General features: G+C 42.1%; 1 pseudogene; it reads left to right on the forward strand.

The window, feature by feature from the left end:
- The first annotated feature begins 13,012 nt into the window (after positions 1 to 13,012).
- On the forward strand, positions 13,013 to 15,214 carry LOC133099929 (glutathione peroxidase 1-like; annotated as a pseudogene).
- The last annotated feature ends 3,418 nt before the right edge of the window (positions 15,215 to 18,632 follow it).

The following is an 18,632-nucleotide window of genomic DNA, read 5'->3' on the forward strand; positions in this document are numbered from 1 at the left end:
CACGGTTCCTATCACCTTTTCACTTCTTGCTCTCTCACTTCTTGGTCTTCAAGCCTATTTGCAAGAGGACTGAAAAGAGTCTTGGGAAACAATTTTGCTTTAGGGGAGAAGGAACCTGTTACAGTCTGATGCCATAGGACTTAGCTGTAGTGGAGGGATCATTCTGAGTACAGTATGATTTATCTTCCTCCCCACTCCCACTGGACTTAACTCTGAGGCCTGTGGAGGCAGAATGAGGGACTATAATGAAAAAGAGACCAAGTTCATTACAAATTCTATGAAACATTGAGGGCCCCCAAGTGCTGCACTGAAACTGCTCTCACGGAGTGTGCACGAAAAGGAGAGAGCCAGCATTCCTTTCCCTTCCCCGTGCAAATTACCCCAGAGCAGTTTTGCCGATTTAAAGGCTGCAGCACATTGGAGGGGCCCACAAAAAAAGTGGTTGGTAAATTGATGGGTCATCTTCGTTTCCCAGGAATCCAGGAATTACAGTTTTTGACAGTTAGCTGTCTCATTCTCTTATTTTCAACATCCATCAGAGCTCTCAGAACTTAAAAGTTCCTAATAAGTGTTTGAAAGAGTGACTAAAGATGAATAAATGCGCATATACATTCTTAGAACACTCAATTACCCTTTGAACTATTAATATACTGGCATGGTATGGTTGTAACATAAGTGGAATTATATTGCCATCTAGTGGTTAGGGGGTGACTTCATTTAGAAACATAATGCAGAATGTTACCAAGATTATTGTTTGTGCAGCAAGTTTTATTTACAGATACTTTCATAGGAAAAATATTTTTATTGCTTGACACTGTTGTCTTGGTTTGCCTTGAGAGTGTCTTGGTTTGCTAGATCACCACTAAGTATAAGTGAAGGGTATTGTAAATTGAACTTTAAAGCAGATTTTCCTAAACTAACTGAATAGCTATTCCTTAAAAGAAGAAATCAGTGGTTGAAATAAGCATGGGAAATGATGATAAATGAAATTCAACATATTTCTTTCCTGCAGAACTTTTCAGAGACATTAATATGATAGTGTGCTTTGTAAAGCTCCAGTTGGGCCTTATGTGTGATGTGTTTCCCAGACTCTATGCTCTTTTCAAGGAACAACTCATTGGACCATTGTTCTATGGGAAAAAATTGGGGAAACACTGCTTTGTTGTCATTTTCCCCGTATGTTAAAAATACCCAGATTTTTCATTTTGTTTTGGCGAGTATGGGGATTTCGTGTTTGTACAGAAGCATGTTTGGGTTTACTAAGGTATGGGAAAATTCACTAAGATTAATTTACTACATTTTATTAATAAAAGATTCTAAAATTGAAAAAAAACGATTACTGCTTAGTGTTTTCCTGACTACAAAGCCTTCTTTGACCTTCATGTCCATGTTCTAGACATGGTGAATTCAAGGAGTATTGTAAGAAGTCATAGTCATGCCTTACATTTATAAGGATCTTAGTTAATTTTTAGGTAATAATTTCTTTAATTGAAATTAGCATTATTTCACATTGAATATTTTTTACGAAATCTACTTGGGTTCTAGGAATGTGGTTTCCTGCTGTTTGGACAGTTACTTTCAATAATAGCTGTTAGTGATAGCAGAAATGACTTGGGATATAACCACAATGCAAATGACTTGAGATTTTCTATTTCTGTTCTTTTTTTTTTTTTTTTAATTGCCATTCGCCTATGTGTTGCTGTATTAATCATAGCGATTAAATTCAGATTCCTGGCAGGAGCTTCATTTATTCTTGCAGTCTTGATTGCACGCCTACCACGTGCTAGTCACTGGGGTTAGAAAGATCCCTCAGGATATAGGCTCTGTACAGTCAGGGGTCTTATCTGCCTCGTTTTCTGTTGTATCACTGGTGCCTAGCATTGTGACCAGCACTTCCTCAGTGTTCATGAAGTAGTATTTGTGGACAGAATAAGACTTTCACACTCTCTGCTTTTGGGACTCTGCCAGTTTAACAGAGAGACAAAGGAGAAATACAGATAACAGTAAAATATGTTAATTAATATAAAAGAGATATGTACCAAAAGGAGAAAGAGCATTCCAGGCAAAAAGTCTTAGAAGCATGGAGAGAACTGGGGTGAGGAGTGGTTTTGAGAAGGCTGGGGACCTTTTGCGAGAGCTTTCCCTTTCTTACTGAAGAGTTTAGATTTACTTAAATGTCTTTCCTTACAACTCAGTGCTTAAAGTACTCTATTAGACATTCTTGTTGTAGATTTGCTATAAGAATTTTATTGGATCTCAAACCAAACTTTGTAAATAGTTAAAAAAATTTTTTTGAAAGGTTGATCCGACCCCAGTATAGAGAACCTTAATATGCGTGGGCCTTGTTGAAACAGAGAAGACATCACTTTAGGGTTGGTAACTCATGGGGAAGCCAGGATGACATTGTAGGTTCTTAATAATTGCCCCAACATTCTGTCTAGAATTTTGAAATTCTCCCCAGGAAACCCCCAGAGCAGAGCCCATCAGGAGAAGTTTCTTTAAAAAGCAAAATTGTGGAATAAGCAAAGTGTGTCGGTGACATTTCACTTCCCTTTTCATGATTCTTTCTACCGGCTTAGAAAACCACCATGACTTCAGAAAGCAGGGTCCTCTGATGGCCCCTGAAAGCCCAGGGTTCCCACCCAGACCTGATTTTCCTGTGCTTTGGACTCATCCGTGGGGACCATATGCCTTGGATTTTTTTCACCTTTCCTATAATATTTCCCATAAATTTCAATATGTTGTGATTCATTACATGCTTACGTAAATGTTATTTTTATGTCTTTGTAAGAGGTTGCATGTACTTAATTCACAAAATCAGAAAAGAAAGTCCTTGCTTGAACCATATATCCTGAATTTTGCTTCTATATGTGCTATACCTATTGCAACCAGCACTGGAAATGATCTGAGATGAATTCACGCTGAGATGCCAGTGATAGAAAAGCTTAATAAATTGCCCTTCCCAGAGGTATGGGTACTGCAACACACATTCCCTTAACCCACAGAGCATTGTCACTCTTTCCTCCCTTGCTCATCTTGCTAATCAGTTGTGGGAGTCCTTTCCTACCTCAATATCCTTTCAACACAGTGATTCAGACAGCTGCTATCAGTTGACTGGAATTAACATGTGATAAGTAATCAATTTACCATCTAATTCAAAGAAGTGGAACTCTAATGGTGGAATTGGAGGTATCAACAAGGAACCAGACATGTAGGCAGGCTTAACAGGGACAGTTAAGTCATCTCAATAAAATATAATTAATATTGAGCTTAAAGACCAAGATCAAAGCTGATCCAGTAAACAGTTTTACTTGCATGTACACAAAACCCAGAGCTGCTTTTTCATGTAAAAGTACACAATACAATTAAGAATCTAGCGATTCTGGTTTTTAAGTATAGATTCTCATTTGAATCTAGATTCTTGTGACGTCACACCCACTTCAAATGCTCCATTCTCATTCTGTCCTTTCTTAAAACCTCAGGGCTGTCACTTCTTTCGTCATGGGTAATGTCTGTGCATCTTCCTCAGCAAAACAATGATGGCAATTAATAACAATTGGGAGATTTTGCCATCTGTTTAATTCTTTTCTCCTTTCATCTCCTCCTGTGAGTTCTCTAACTCTTTCTCTTGTTCTATTCCTTCAAAGAGTAAAAAGCTTCAAAGCATAAAAATAGAGTTTTAAGAAGTATTACCCCTTCCTCATTTTGTCTGCCAAGTTTCAATTTGGTGCAGGTGCTGACAGATGTTTATAGGCAAATAGGTCATTTCCATATCGCAAAGCAAGGATGCTCACTGACTTGAGCAAGTGTTAGGACTTTGATTAGAGGCTCCAATTTGAGGTCAGAGGCCAATGCTTTTCTAAATCCCAGACTTTAGTTTTGTTTTAGCTTGCTTTTGTCATCGCCCAAATCCTGCAAAAATGTCTGGAAATTAAATAAGAATGTACGACTATAATCTTGGGCCTGGCAAAGCTTCTATAGGCAACCACAGGTCCGCACCCAGTGATTGTTTATACTCCTCTTGCATCCTCTAGGATCCTGCTTACGCATCAGTTCTGTTGAGTAACGGTGTGCAGAGCCAAGTCAGGAACAGTAATGTTCCTTGTCTGCCTTCTTGGGCTGGTCCTGACGCTGGCCCCTGACAATGCCAGGCTCGGGAACTATTTGTTTCTGAACTCCAGCCAAGAAGTCTAACAATTCTCTCCCTTCCTTTCCATCGCCCTCTTCTTCCTTACCAATGCCAAGTCTGGGATTTTTCCTTGTCTAGAGACTATACAGGCAAGGAAGTGAACTTTCTTGGGATATGACAGACCACTTAACAGAAAATGTGCCCTTTGTTCTCATTCAACTGCCTTTTCCTTAAATGACATTTCTAAGGCTTCTGCAGATATATCCGCGTTTAGCTACATAATTTCTACAAGGTCCCTGTCAGAGGCTAAGAAGTAGGTGTTGGAATTCTAATTTTTCTGATAGGGAAGCAATAGCTCAGAAAGGAAAACTGATATACCCAAGAATTTAGTCAAGCAGTTCTATTAGTTGTGTCTGAATCCATTCTTTAAATTTATTTAAAACTCCTTTTAGCTGCTAGCAACCACGTCCAAGACAAAGGAAGCAAACACTTACATTTACTTACAGAAAATAGACACAGGTCTGAGTGTTGATTGCTAATTCCACCATGAGTCAGAAAATTTTATTTCATTTAGACACACCCAGGGACAGCCTAGCACAGATTAGAGTCCACAGGGATATGGGTTCTACTTCCCACTGTTGTTTTTTTTTTCTCTCATTTTTTGGCTGCACCGTGCAGCATGTGGGATCTTAGTTCTCCAACCAGGGATGGAATCCACACCCCCTGCATTGGAAGGGCGGAGTCTTAACCACTGGACCACCAGGGAAGTCCCTCTACTTCCCACTGTTAACTAGCCACTTGACCTTGGGCAACTCACATCAGTTCTCTGGGCTTCAGTTTACTCATCTGTAAAACAGGGCAGTTGGGTTTGATGATCCCTTTGGTTTTCTTCCAGCTTCAGAAGTCTGCACGTAGGAAAAAGCTGAAATAAAGACATAAGGCTAAAACATGTTCAAGAAGTCAGCAAAACATCTACATATAAAAAGAATAATTTTAAAAGAATAATCTCTGGTAAATAAAAATATCTATACATTTTGACTTGGCAATTTCACTTTGAGGGCTTTATCCTAAGGAAACAATCAGAGATGTGCTTCAAGATACAAGAATGACTGTCACAAAGTTTTTTTTTTTTTTTAAATATTAATTTTAGGATAGTTTCAGACTTACAGAGAAGTTCCAAAGATAGTGCAAAGAGTTCCCATATACTCCATCTACCCTCCCTCCCCATTTCCTTTACTCTTAACAACTTATATTAGTAGGATACGTTTATCATAACTAATGAACTGGTATTGATACATTATTATTAACTAAAATCCATACTTTAATCATATTTCCCTACTTCTACCTAATGTCTTTTTTCTGTTCCAGGATTCTATCCAGAACACCACATTACATTTAGTTGTCATGTCTCCCTAGGTTCTTTAAGCTGGTGAGAGATTCTCAGATTTTCCTTATTTCTGATGACCTTGATAGTTTTGAGGAGCACTGGTCAGGTGTTTTGAAGAATGTCTCTTGATTTGGGTTGGTTTGATTTTTTAAAAAATCATGAATAGACTGTTGTTATTGGTTCCTGGGAGGAAGACCACAGAGTTAAGGTGCCATTCTTATTACATCATATCAGGGATACCAGCTGTCTACATAATTTTCACCAATGATGTTAATCACATAGCGGAGGTAGTGTTTGCCGGGTTTCATCATGCTATTTTTTTTTTTTGGCCACCCCTCGTGGCTTGCGGGATCTTAGTTCTCCGACCAGGGATTGAACCCGGGCCCTCGGCAGTGAAAGCACGGAATCCTAACCACTGGACTGCCAGGGAATTCCCTCACCATGCTATTTTTTAACAATAAAACTTTTCAAGCTAGATGTCAATAATAGGACTGTAGACTGCATGAGGGCAGGGACTTTGCCTGTTTCACTCACCACAATGTACCTAGTGCCAAGAACAGTTCTGACACATAGTAGGTGTTCAATGAATTGAATTTGTTGAATGAAAAAGAGATCAATTTATATAAATGTATGCAATATGATAGAATACTAGCAGTCATCATAAATATTTGGTGATATGGAAAAATGCTAATGATAAATTCAGTGCACAAAACATATTAAAAAACATTTTCTATACATCCTATTTTCTATAAAGTGTGTGTGTGTGCATGTGTAGGAAAAAGACTAGAAAGCTATCGTCAGAATTTTAACAGGGGTCATTGGTTATTGCTGGGTGGAAGGACGGGGGATTTAAATTTTCTTCCTTGTTCAATATTTTCAAAACTTTTAACAATAAAAATGAATTACTTTGGAAATCAGAAAGAAAAATACAATAAATATGGAGAGAAGTTTTAACCTTCAAAAAGATTCTGGAGCAAGGAAAACAGATGTTCCAATACAATGCCCAGCAACCACATTATTTAGCCATGTATTAGTATCTGTGAAGGAACTGAAATCAGTGGTGCAGTGCATAGAGGGTGTTGTCCTCAAAATTCTGCAGTTTCTAGGAAACAGGGTACACTAGGCACCATCTGTTTCTGATTTAGGGCATTAGAGTTACAAGATCATGAGCTGTATCTTTGTTACTCTCATAACAAATTGTTTAAAGTTAAAAAAAAAAAAGTAAAGAGCAAAACCAAATGCACAGGATGCCAGAGTGAATGGCATTATTGTATCGTTCGCTTTCTCCCCCCTGGGGCTTTGCATTTTAAAAACACATGTTGTGGTTTTTCTATGATTATCTTCCCACTTCCTGTGTTGTATCTGCCTTACTGTAAATATCCTTTTGTATAGTCATGCTTTTCTTGTATCTTGCATGTGTGTCTTTCTTCATATTCACTAACTTTCTCCAAACTTCCACTGTATATTTTTTCCAATTTGAGTCCAATGGTATTTTTATTCTCTAACAAGATTTTTAGGACCCTGGTTTCAAATTCTAGTCCCATCTTTTATTAGCTGTGTGATTTGGGGAAAGTCGCTTAACCTCTCTGAGTTTCCCCCCTTGGATACTGGAGGACAGTATTATATACCCACTGGGAGTGTTGCAAGGATTGGATGAGATTTAATGTAAATATGTAGAGGATCTATCCTAGTGCTAGTCGCAAACAGGGCACTTAACCGTTCGTTATCTATTACTTCCTTTTCCCCTTCCATGAACGCTCTGTACTGTGTCTCTCGCCATCTTTCTAAAATGCCAACACATACTAAAGGATCAAGTCCAAACTTAGGCTTTCAGAGTCCTCTTCAAATGAGGCCCAACCCATCTCACTGGTCTCACTGTCTTCCAGGCACATTCTATATACACGTTACACTCCAGGCACACCAAATCACTGGCTGTTGCCTAAGTACCCGTTACTCTGTCTTTTCTGCATGCCTTTACGCATGCTGTTTTCTGTGCCTGGAAGTCTTTTGTGCTCCTACCTGACAAATTTCTTTGTGAAGCCTCTCTGACAACTTGAGGCCCCTATGCTCCCTTCCGACCACAGTAATTTGTTCAGACTTTTATTAATGCAATTCCTTATTCAAGTGTCGTATCAGTCACTCATTTACTTAACAAAGAGTTATCCAGCCCCTACTATGTGCCGGGCACTGAGAATGCAACCTCTAGTTAAATTATAGATTCCATAATGACAGGAGTCTTGTCTTATTTCTCCCTCCCCAGTGCTTAGCACAGGAGAAAAGCAAACAATGTTTGTTTCTTCAACATTGAATAAAATTAGAACATTTCGTTTTCAATAATCAAATTGAAAATCATAATGCCACCAAGTACTTCCTCGTTTGCCTTTTAAAGGCAAAGATAAAAGACACATATTTTCTTTTACATGTAACATATTGTTATGCTTATTAACAATTCCAGGGGGCTCAGAAATACTCCTTTGCTTTGAATGTTCTCCATCTGGAAGGGTTTAGCTAATTAAACCAAAGACTGCAGATGAGTTGGCTCCATTTATCTTCAAGGGATGAAATCTTGTTCTCTCCAGAGACTCCTCAGACAAATATCAAGGGTCAATGTTATTTTTAGTAACATATAGTTTTGAAAGTCTTAAAATTTTATTTTCAATTTCTAAATTTGGTAACACTTTAAAAAATCTTTTCATCAAAAAAAAAAAGAAATTAAATTTACTAGTGAACCTTAGCCTATACAGGAGCATTTGTATCAACTCTAGATTATGTTGAATTACCATACTGGAGGTTAAGTTAGCCATTAATCTATAAAAAAGAAGTTAGAAAAAAATACTTTCTCTTTACTTTTTTTGGTAAATGCAGGATTACTGTTGGTGATAATATTCTGTGCAGATTGAATGGTGATTCAGAGAAAGCTATTATTATCCTTCATTTTGAGGGATTTTCAATTTTGATGATTATTTGTCACTATTTCTAAGTTTTCATTCTTACCCCTACCCTCTCCCCTTCTCCATCCTCTCCTAATGTACAGAAACATATGGGCGTTGCTTTCTTGGATTAATGTGGATCCCCCTTGTACACTCCACAGGACAATTATGAAAATTCATGTGAAAATTACATGCTGATTTCTTTGAGGTTCAGAGTGAAGACACTTTATAATTTCACACTAACAACAATGAAGAAATGACCACAAAAGCTGAGTTTTATTGACATAAATTCAAAATTTTTTTTCTCTAGTTGGAAATAATTTGTCCATCTCCTGGGTTATATCATGAGAGTTAAACTGAAGGGCCCTGATAGGAAAGAGCTACCTCATTTTTAGTGAAAAAGATATTATGCAAACTCTGATAGCACATAAAGCAAATTTCATGGCTGATACTGCCATCTTTGCTAGGCAGTGTCAGCATGCACAGTGGATTCAACTGAATTTCATATAAACTAAAAGTCAATAAAGAAAGTCAGTGTGGGGCCAAAGAACCCACTGAAGTTCTTCTGGCCCTATGTGGGCGAGGCCCTCTTTTGCATCCCTGCCCGGGGCTGCCCCCCAGCCTTTCTCAAGACTCTGACCTCCTCCTTTTCCGTTTTTCTTCTCGGGGGACAAAAGGGCCCAACAAAGCCAAGGACGGGGGTAAGGGTTGGCGGTGGAATTCAGATCACTGGGTTTAATGAAACAAACAGGTTCTGTGGTCATCACAGCCCCAAACAATAGATTTGATCAAATCCTTAGCTCCTGAGTGGTCTTTGGCATTTTACAGTGCCCCAGAAGTCCGAGGGTGGTCACCAGGCACTTTTTTCATTTTTCTTCTCTGGGGCCCTCCTGGAGGTCATTCCATCCAGCCTTCATCTCTGGGTATTGTCAGAGGAGGTTAGCCCAGTTTTGTAGCCTCAGGTAGAAATACTTCTGCTATCTTGGGCTTTGGTATTGTTAAGGAGGGCCCAGGCAATCCTTCACTGTGTTTTGAGAAAGATGTTACTAGGATACTGTTCACTGAACTTCTTTGGAAGGGTCCATGGGAGACACTGTCGATTTAGAACAATTATGCTCTGCCTATGCAACTGGTGTGTTTATCCTTCAGGGACCCTGTGCATTTTGTAATCCATCATTTTTCTCTCTTGCGTTGATTACCGGTAGGCTCTGAGCCAACTTTTGTCCCATCTGTCGCAAGGGCTCCACAACTTGCATCTTACTTCTATACCTTTGCTTTCCCTCATGTTTCTTATTTCCAGTTTATTTGATCTTCCTCTAGTGTTTGCATTTTTATAAGCAGCCTTAAATTCTTCTGGCAAGAAGATAAGTTGTAGATAAATAAGTAAAATAAACATTTGTGGGTAGGAAAATTCAGAGAAAATGAGTTCTCTCAGGCAACAAACCTTGATAGGACTTAGGACTGCCACAGTATGGCATGGATTGTGTTAGAAAAGCCAATGCCCCTTTGAGTAACGTGGCCACACCTATGGTATGGATAAATATGTCAATGGATGTATGAATTGCAACTAAGCCATGAAGCTCAGGAATCAGTGAATGAATGGTAAAGCAGGAGTCTAGGAACGGAAATTCTTTTTTAACTTAGTTGTTGAAAAAGATTAGACTCTCCTACAGGAGAAAAACTCAAGTGACCCAAAGGAAGTGATTCATAGGGGATGAAACCAGAGAGTGGTGACAGAAGGCTAAAGATGGCGTCCCAGAGGGAAAGCGGGAAGTGCCAAGCAGGAACTGCAAAAAAATAAAATAAAATAAATAAATCCACATTTGTCGAAAGGCGAGTACATAAGCCGTCCAAACCAGGGTCACAAGCTCCCAGCAAAGTGGCTAGAATTTCTGCTGATGAATTGAAGGAAATTTGCAATAAGGAAAAATACACCCATCTGAAAAGAAATCCAGTTCATAAGGTCAGCCCAACCCAAAACAACATCAGTGAACAGGAATTTCATTCTCTGAACAATACCAATCTTAGCGCTGCAGTGGCCAACTCATTCCCTTCCAAAGGGCACACAGTTCACACCTATTTTTGTACTGAAAATTGTACAGAGAACTTTTGAAAAAAGTGCTGCGCCGTCAGGAACCCTCAAAAAATGTGATTCTGTTTCCTTGTACAGCTGTGTGGTAGCACATGTCCCCTTTACTATGTTAGCAATTGCCAATTTCACTAAAACTGCACAAATGGGGGTAGTGAAACTGCTAGTTACCTCATACACAGAAAGTCTCTCAGGGAAGGGAGACAATGTCACATTGTAATATTTTACATTTACGTGCCCATAGCCTTTTACAAGGACAAATAAGTAATACCGACCTCTTATAGATATGATGATCATAATAATTATAATAGCTCATACCGACATGGTGCTTACTATGTACTAGACCCTGTGCTAAGCATTTAATACATATTAACTCATTTAATTTAATCCTCATAACACTTCCCTTTAAGATAGTCATGTAAGATAGCCCTATATAAGCTTTCCCATGTTCAGAATGTCTAAGTGTGTATGTACGTCTCATTGCCATACACTAGGTCAAAATTTCCTCTGAGCCTGAATATTTATGAGCTCATTCCTTGGGCAAGTGGGGTAAGGACGTACCAGATGGCCGATTCATTGAATCCCTACCCTGTGCCTGCGCTTTGCTAGGCGTATGTTATATCATGGAATCCCTAAAACAACCCTTTGAGGTGCTTTCTGTTATTAACTCCATTTTACATTTGCAGGAACGAATTCAGAAAGGTAAAAGTACGGTCAGTGCCTTGCTGAAGATTACACAGCCAGCAAGTGGTAAAGTTGGAATTTGATCCCAGAATTGTTACGCTTTAGAATTTTAGTTCTTAACCAAGATTCTGTATTGTCCCTCTGCTAGACTCCATTTGAGGGGGTGGGTATCCCAACTGCTTTCAGGTTTAAAAGTTTAAGGTGTGTTGGAGCCTCCAGATTTTCAGCTGACTGGTCCTAAGTCATGGAGTTGGGGGCATCTGCAGCTATTTTTGTGGAACATCCTAACAAGAAAATGCACTGATTCCACCATAAGAAACATACAGATGAGGGCCATGCCCTAGGGGTGGAGAAGCCCCAAGATAGAAGGGTCTGGGCCTCTGATGACTTTGAGGAAGAGAGCTGCTACACTGGGGTGGGGAAAGAAACTCTTGTTTAAACCATGCTGTTTGGGGGGGGTGGGAGGCAGGTCCAAGAGGGAGGGGATATAGGTATACATATAGCTGATTCACTTCATTGTACAGCAGAAACTAACACAACATTGTAAAGCAATTATACTCCAATAAAAACAAAACAAAACAAAACCAACAAAAAAAACCCCACGCTGTTTGGTCTCTGATACCTGCAGATGGACCAAACTAATATACCCTCTAAAGATTAAACTGCTTATTTTGATCATCTCCTATTCAATGTCAATGTCACATTGTCAGATTTTACATTTAAGTCCCAGCATATTTTACATTTAAGTCCCTCCCTGTGGAGGAAGGAGGGATGCCCTGGGGTTATGGGGATAGCCAAACACATGACACCTGACACTGGACGGATGAGACGGACAGCCGTTTATTAGTCCGTACGCTCGCAGTCTGGAGGAAGGGGACACTGCTCCATGCAGTACCACATGGGGGCTGCATTCGGGAAAAGAGTGAATTCCCTGGGGGCTGCAGGAGGCAAGTTTTGTAGTATCAAGAGAGTGAGGTGCCCCTTGGTTCCTTAGGGAGGATGTGATTGGCGTGTTTGAATAATTCCATGGGCTGTCAGGGAATTGAAATCTGCTACTCAGGAGTAAGCAAGCATTGCAGGTGGCGCAGTGGTTAAGAATGTGACTGCCAATGCAGGGGACACAGGTCCCAGCCCTGGTCCGGGAAGATCCCACATGCTGCAGAGCAACTAAGCTGTGGGCCACAACTACTGAGCCTGCTCTCTAGAGCCCTCGAGCCACAACTATTGAGCCCATGCACCACAACTACTGAAGCCCACGGGCCTTGAGCCCGTGCTCCGCAACAAGAGAAGCCACCGCAATGAGAAGGCGGCACACTGCAATGAAGAGGACCCGCTCTCCGCAACTAGAGAAAGCCCGCGCGTAGCAATGAAGACCCAACGCAGCCAAAAATAAATAAATAAATTTATAAAAAATGAATTGCACCTGGTTCATTTGATAAGGAGGGCTATTTGGCTTGGGGGGCAGAGTGGTGAGGGGACCATGTGGTTCGGCCATTTGAGGACTTCCCCATTTTACCAGCTGTCAAGGCAGCGCATAATAATAATACTAATTTACATCACACTAGTGAAACGTAATGGATCAGGGGCAGGCTATGGAGCCGCTCTTAAGACAATAATATGGCTCCTAGGGCTTCAGTGTAAGCTGATTGAAAGTTTTAAATAGAAATAAAGATGTGTTAATTAAATTAAGACTTGATCAGATAAGAAAATGGAGCATTTCCTGCTCGCCCAAGCACAGCCCAGGAAGACTCAGGTCAACATCCTTGTAGGATTTCTGGTCCCTTGTTGTGGAGATGCATGAATCTGATTATGAGAGCCTGACGCCATTGAGCTGTAAGTCCTTGCTCTCCACAGCAAGTGCTTTCCTATCCATTCATTCCTGTATTCAACAGATTTACTCAACAATTATTATTTACTGAAGGCTGCCAGGCTTCAGGCACTGTGATTAGGCACTAGGTATACCATGGAGAACAAGAAGGGCGTCTGGTCCTTGACTTCATGGGGCTTCTAGTCTAGTCAGGTAGACAGACAGAAAGCAATTAAAGACTCAAATAAATACTCTGAAGGAAAACAAAAAACAGGCTTCTTTGAAGAAACTAGCAAGACCTACATGATTTGACTCCTGTCAACCTCTCCTGTATCATCTCATGCCATTGTCCCCTCATCCCGTGAGTTCCAGCCCACTGGTCCTGTTTTCTCTCTCTCTCTCTCTCTCCCCCTTGTTTGTTTCTTATCTCCACTTGTCACAGTTTATAATTACAGTGATTTTTATCTTTTTTTTTTCTCCTATACTTCTTTTTTAACCATCAACCTCGTTAGAATGTGAGCACCTCCAAGGCAGCAGTGGTGTCTATTTATACTTCTTTGCGTCACTGTCACTAGCATACTCTTGGCTCTTAGGAGGTGTTTGAAAATCATTTGTCCAATGAATGAATGCACAGGATGACCTGGATGGGGTTGGAGTAGATCAGGGCAAAGGTCTCAGTTTTTTTCCTCCACTTTGAATCTTCTCAGCTTCACTTGTCTCTTTTTTTAAATTTATTTTTTATTTATTTATTTATTTTGGCTGCGTTGGGTCTTTGTTGCTGCGTGCGGGCTTTCTCTAGTTGTGGCGAGTGGGGGCTACTCTTCGTTGCGGTGCGCAGGCTTCTCATTGCAGTGGCTTCTCTTGTTGCGGAGCACGGGCTCTAGGCACGCGGGCTTCAGTAGTTGTGGCTCGCGGGCTCTAGAGCACAGGCTCAGTAGTTGTGGCGCATGGGCTTAGTTGCTCCGTGGCATGTGGGATCTTCCCAGACCAGGGCTCGAATCCGTGTCTCCTGCATTGGCAGGCGGATTCTTAACCACTGCGCCACCAGGGAAGTCCTCACTTGTCTCTTGTTGTAGCTCTGCGTGGTGCTGACGACTTCACATAGGTGTGACCTGACAGCATACTGCTCCCGCTCTGGTGTCACCCTGTTGGAACCACCAGGAGGCTTCTCAGCACCCATGCCCACATGCAGCCTAGAAATACAGGGGAGTTAACATCCCAGGGCTGAACCTTTGAGCGCTGGGAGGTAGGAGCCAGAGGATAATATCTCCCCTTTGCCTGCCTCTGAAGGATGGTCCCAAGACTTCTTGGGGGTGTGGTCCTGCAGATTAAGAGATCAGCTGCATTTGGAGATGGCCAGCATATCCACACACTGGCTCTTCCTCCTTCCCTGCTTCTCTCCCAATTCTTCCTTCCTGCTCCCTGGGATTGTTTTCCCTATTAAAAGAATAGCCCAGCAGCTTTTTGCCCTTGGGGTTCATTTTCTGGGGAACCTAGCCGAACACGGAAGCTTCTTTAAAAATGTGATATTTGAGCTGAGACCTGTCAGATGAGTAAGATGCAAAAACAGGCGCTTCTAGTTCGCAGCTCTCCCCTCTCCTCTCCTCTCCGACACCCACGCCGCGTGGACCTGCCCTGCGGGGCAGGGCCCTGCTCATTGAGGACTTGGCATCGCTCGGAGGCACAGCGGTCCAGGACGACCGACACCCAGGTGAAGGAGCTGAGGCGGCGCCTCGGGCCCCGAGGCCTGGTCGTGCTCAGCTTCGCGTGCAACCGGTTTGGGCATCAGGAAAATGCCCCAAACGAGATCCTGAATTGCCTCAAGTACGTCAGACCAGGCAACAGGTTCGAGCCCAACTTCATGCTCTTCGAGAAGTGGAGAAGCGCGAGGTGAATGGCTCGCAGGCGTACCCGCTCTTCGCCTTCCTTCGCGAGCTCTGCCCACACCCAGTGTCGCCGCCACTGCCCTCAGGACCGACCCCAAGTTCATCACCTGGTCTCTGGTGTGTGGCAAAGAAGTGGCCTGGGCCGTGTGCCTGGGCGCAGGTATAGCCGCTGCATTCTGACCATCCACATGGAGCCTGACATCGAAGCCCTGCTGTCCCAGGGCCCAGCTGTGCCCAGGGCACCCCTCCTACCCCTGCTGCTTGGCAGTCACAGCGCTGCCCTCTGGGGATTTCATCTATGAAGGTGTTACCTCTAAACGTGCATGGAGGAACCCCTGATGTCCAGGAAAATCCCCCGAGACGCGTGCTGGTCCTGTTCATCCCAGGCTCCCCTTTCCCAGACCACAGTTCTGCACTAATAAAGCGATGAGTATCAGCAGAAAAAAAAAAAAAAAAGAGTTAGGCAAAGGCAAACAAACAAGCACAAAACAAACAACCCCCCCTCCCCCCACCCCACTGCAAAAGCTGGAGGGAGTTGGGGGTCGTTGGTTTCTAGGCAGACAAAACATACATCCTAAGGCAGAGGCGAGGTCAGAGCATTGGGAACTGAAATGCCACTGTGCCATTTTCTGGGGTGAGGGAGGGGTGAATGGGGCAAAGGAGAGATGATGAGGGGGTGAGAGCTCAGTTCACGCAGCGGCTTGTAGGATTTGGGTTTTGTTCTAACGCAACGGGAGCCATTGGAAGGTTGAAGCAGGGGCATGGTGTAATCACACTGTGGTTTATTTTAAAAGACCCCTTAGGCTGCTATGTGAAAAATAAACCATTTTTTCATGTTGGAGAAGGGGCAAAACTTGTGAGGTAGAGACACCAGCCAGGAGTTTCTACAGTAGTCCAGATAATAAATGATCATTGCTTGGACCAGGCTAGGAGCAGTGGAAGTGGAAAAAAGTGGATTAATTTGAAACATATTTTTGAAGTACAATCCTTATGACTTGGGTTGGATGGGGGAGGGAGAATGGGAGAGGGAGAATGGGGGAGAGAAAGGAAAGTATGGTTCTCTGGTTTCTGATTGGAATGGTGAGGAAGAACGAATGAGTGCAGATTAGAGAAGGTTAGTTTTGGATATGTTAGTTTTGAGGTCTCTTTACATTATCCAAGTGGAGATGTCAAGTAGACAGTTGGGCATATGAGACAAAGTGCTCAAAAGAGAAATCCAAAATAAAGTTACACATTTGGGAGCAGGACAGGTTCCTTAATCTGCAGAACCTAGTGCAAAGTGAAAATGCAGGTCCCTTTGTCCAAAAATTATTAAGAATTTCAAGATGGTGACAGCAGAGCATAAAACCAAGCTCAGGGAACTGTAACATGGGGTTCTGTGTGATCGTACAGGTTAAAATTGATGAAGCCTATAGGGGGTGTTGAAAGCCAAGGAAACGGATAAGATTACTTAGAGACTTAAAAGGATGAGGAAGGAAAACCCAGGACTTGACCTTGAAATTCTGTGTCTATGCTGAACTCCAGATGCATGTTCCAATTGCCTATTCAACATCTCCACTTGGATATCTAAAACCAAATGTTCAAAACCCAACCCTGATTTTCACCCTCAAATTTCCTCATAACAGTCTTTTCCAACTCTATAAATGACAATTCCATTTTTCTTGACACTCAGGCCCTAAACTTTGAATCATCTGGTCACTCCTTTTTCTCACCTCCCATACCCAATCTGTCGACAGACCCTCCCATCAGGAGATACTGACAATTTTCCACTTTTTATTATGTCCACAACTGCCTCTCTGGTCTGAGCCGCCTTCTTCTCTCACCTAGATAGTAGCCTCCCACTTCCACTCTTCTCTCCTACAGTCTGTTCTCAGCACAGCAGCCAGGGTGGTCCTGTTACAGCATTGGTCACATTATGCCACTCCTCTGCCCCACTCTATTCGCTTCCCATCTCACTCGACAAAACTGTCTGCCAGGCTCTTTATGACCTGTATCTCCACCTCACTGCCTCTCAGAGTATATACGCTGCCCCATCTCATTCTGCTCCAGTCGCCATGACCTCATTGCTATTCTTCAAACACAGTAGACTCTCTTCTGCCTCAGGGCCTTGTGATCTGTTTAGAAAACTCTTCCATATAATAGCATTGCTTTCTCTTCCACTACCTTCAGTTCACTGCTCAGATGTAACCTTATCAGACCAGCCCTAAAAAAACAGCAGCCCTCCACCACACCTTGGCTCTTCCAATCTCCCTTGACCTGCTTTATTTTTTTCTGTAGCTCTTATGACCATCTAACGCAGTGGTCCCCAACCTTTCTGGCACCAGGAACCGGTTTCGTGGAAGACAATTTTTCTAGGGACGAGGGCTGGGGAGGGTGGGGAATGGTTTCGGGATGACTCAAGTGCATTACATTTTTTGTGCACTTTATGTCTATTATTATTACATTGTAATATATAATGAAATAATTATACAACTCACCATAATGCAGAGTCAGTGGGAGCCCTGAGCTTGTTTTCACTTGCCGCTCACCGATAGGGTTTTGATATGAGTCTGCAAGCAGTTGATTTATTTTGGTCTCTGTGCAGTCAAACCTCTCTGCTAATGATAATCTGTATTTGCAGCCGCTCCCCAGCGCTAGCATCACCGCCTCAGCTCCACCTCAGGTCATCAGGCATTAGATTCTCATAAGGAGCGTGTAACCTAGATCCCTTGCATGCACAGTTCACAGTAGGGTTCGTGCTTCTATGAGAATCTAATGCCACTGCTGATCTGACAGGAGGCAGAGCTCAGGCTGTGACGCGAGTGATGGGGAGTGGCTGTGAATACAGATGAAGCTTCGCTCGCTCACCCACCGCTTACCTCCTGCTGTGTGGCCCGGTTCCTAACAGGCCACGGACCACTGGTCCATGGCCCAGGGGTTGGGGAACCCTGATCTAACGTACTACATATTTACTTGTTTATTTGTTCATTGGATCATCTTCTATCCATTAGATGCTCCATAAGGAGAAACTTTGTGTCTTTTGTCGCTGTTGATTCCCAACACAGAGTAGAAACTCAAATATTTTCTGAAGGAAGGAAGCAAGAAAAGAAGGCCTCCAACATTTCTCATTTAGGTAGAGAAGGAATTGACTAGGAGACTGAGACGTGGCCATGGAGGTAGGAAAAGAGAAACCAGAAGCAGGAAGTATACTAGAAGCTTAGAGAGAAAGCATTTTAAAAAATTGTGGTAAAAATACATAACATAAAATTGACCATTTTAACCATTTTTAAGTGTACAGTTCCGTTAAGTACCTTAACAGAATTAAGTACATTCTTATTGTTCCGCAATCATTACCGCCATCCGTCTTCAGAACTTTTTTCATCAGAGCTGAAACCCTGTACACGCTAAACAGTAACTAACTCCTTATTCCCTCCTCTCCCCCCAGCTCCTGGCAACCACCATTCTACTTTCTTTCTCTATGACCTTGACTACCCTAGGTACCTCATATAAGTAAAATTATACAGCATTTTTCCTTTTGTGACTGGCTTATTTCACTTAGCATAATGTCCTCAAGGTTCATCCACGTTATAGCATTTTCCAGAATTTCCTTCCTTTTTAAAACTGAAGAATATTCTATTGTATGTATATACCACATTTTGTTTATCCATTCACCTGTCAACAGACGCTTTGGGTCACTTCTACCTTTTGATTATCGTGAATGCTGCTACTATGAACATGGGT

This window comes from Eubalaena glacialis, chromosome 10, assembly GCF_028564815.1.
Source record: "Eubalaena glacialis isolate mEubGla1 chromosome 10, mEubGla1.1.hap2.+ XY, whole genome shotgun sequence".
Classification (NCBI taxonomy): Eukaryota; Metazoa; Chordata; class Mammalia; order Artiodactyla; family Balaenidae; genus Eubalaena; species Eubalaena glacialis.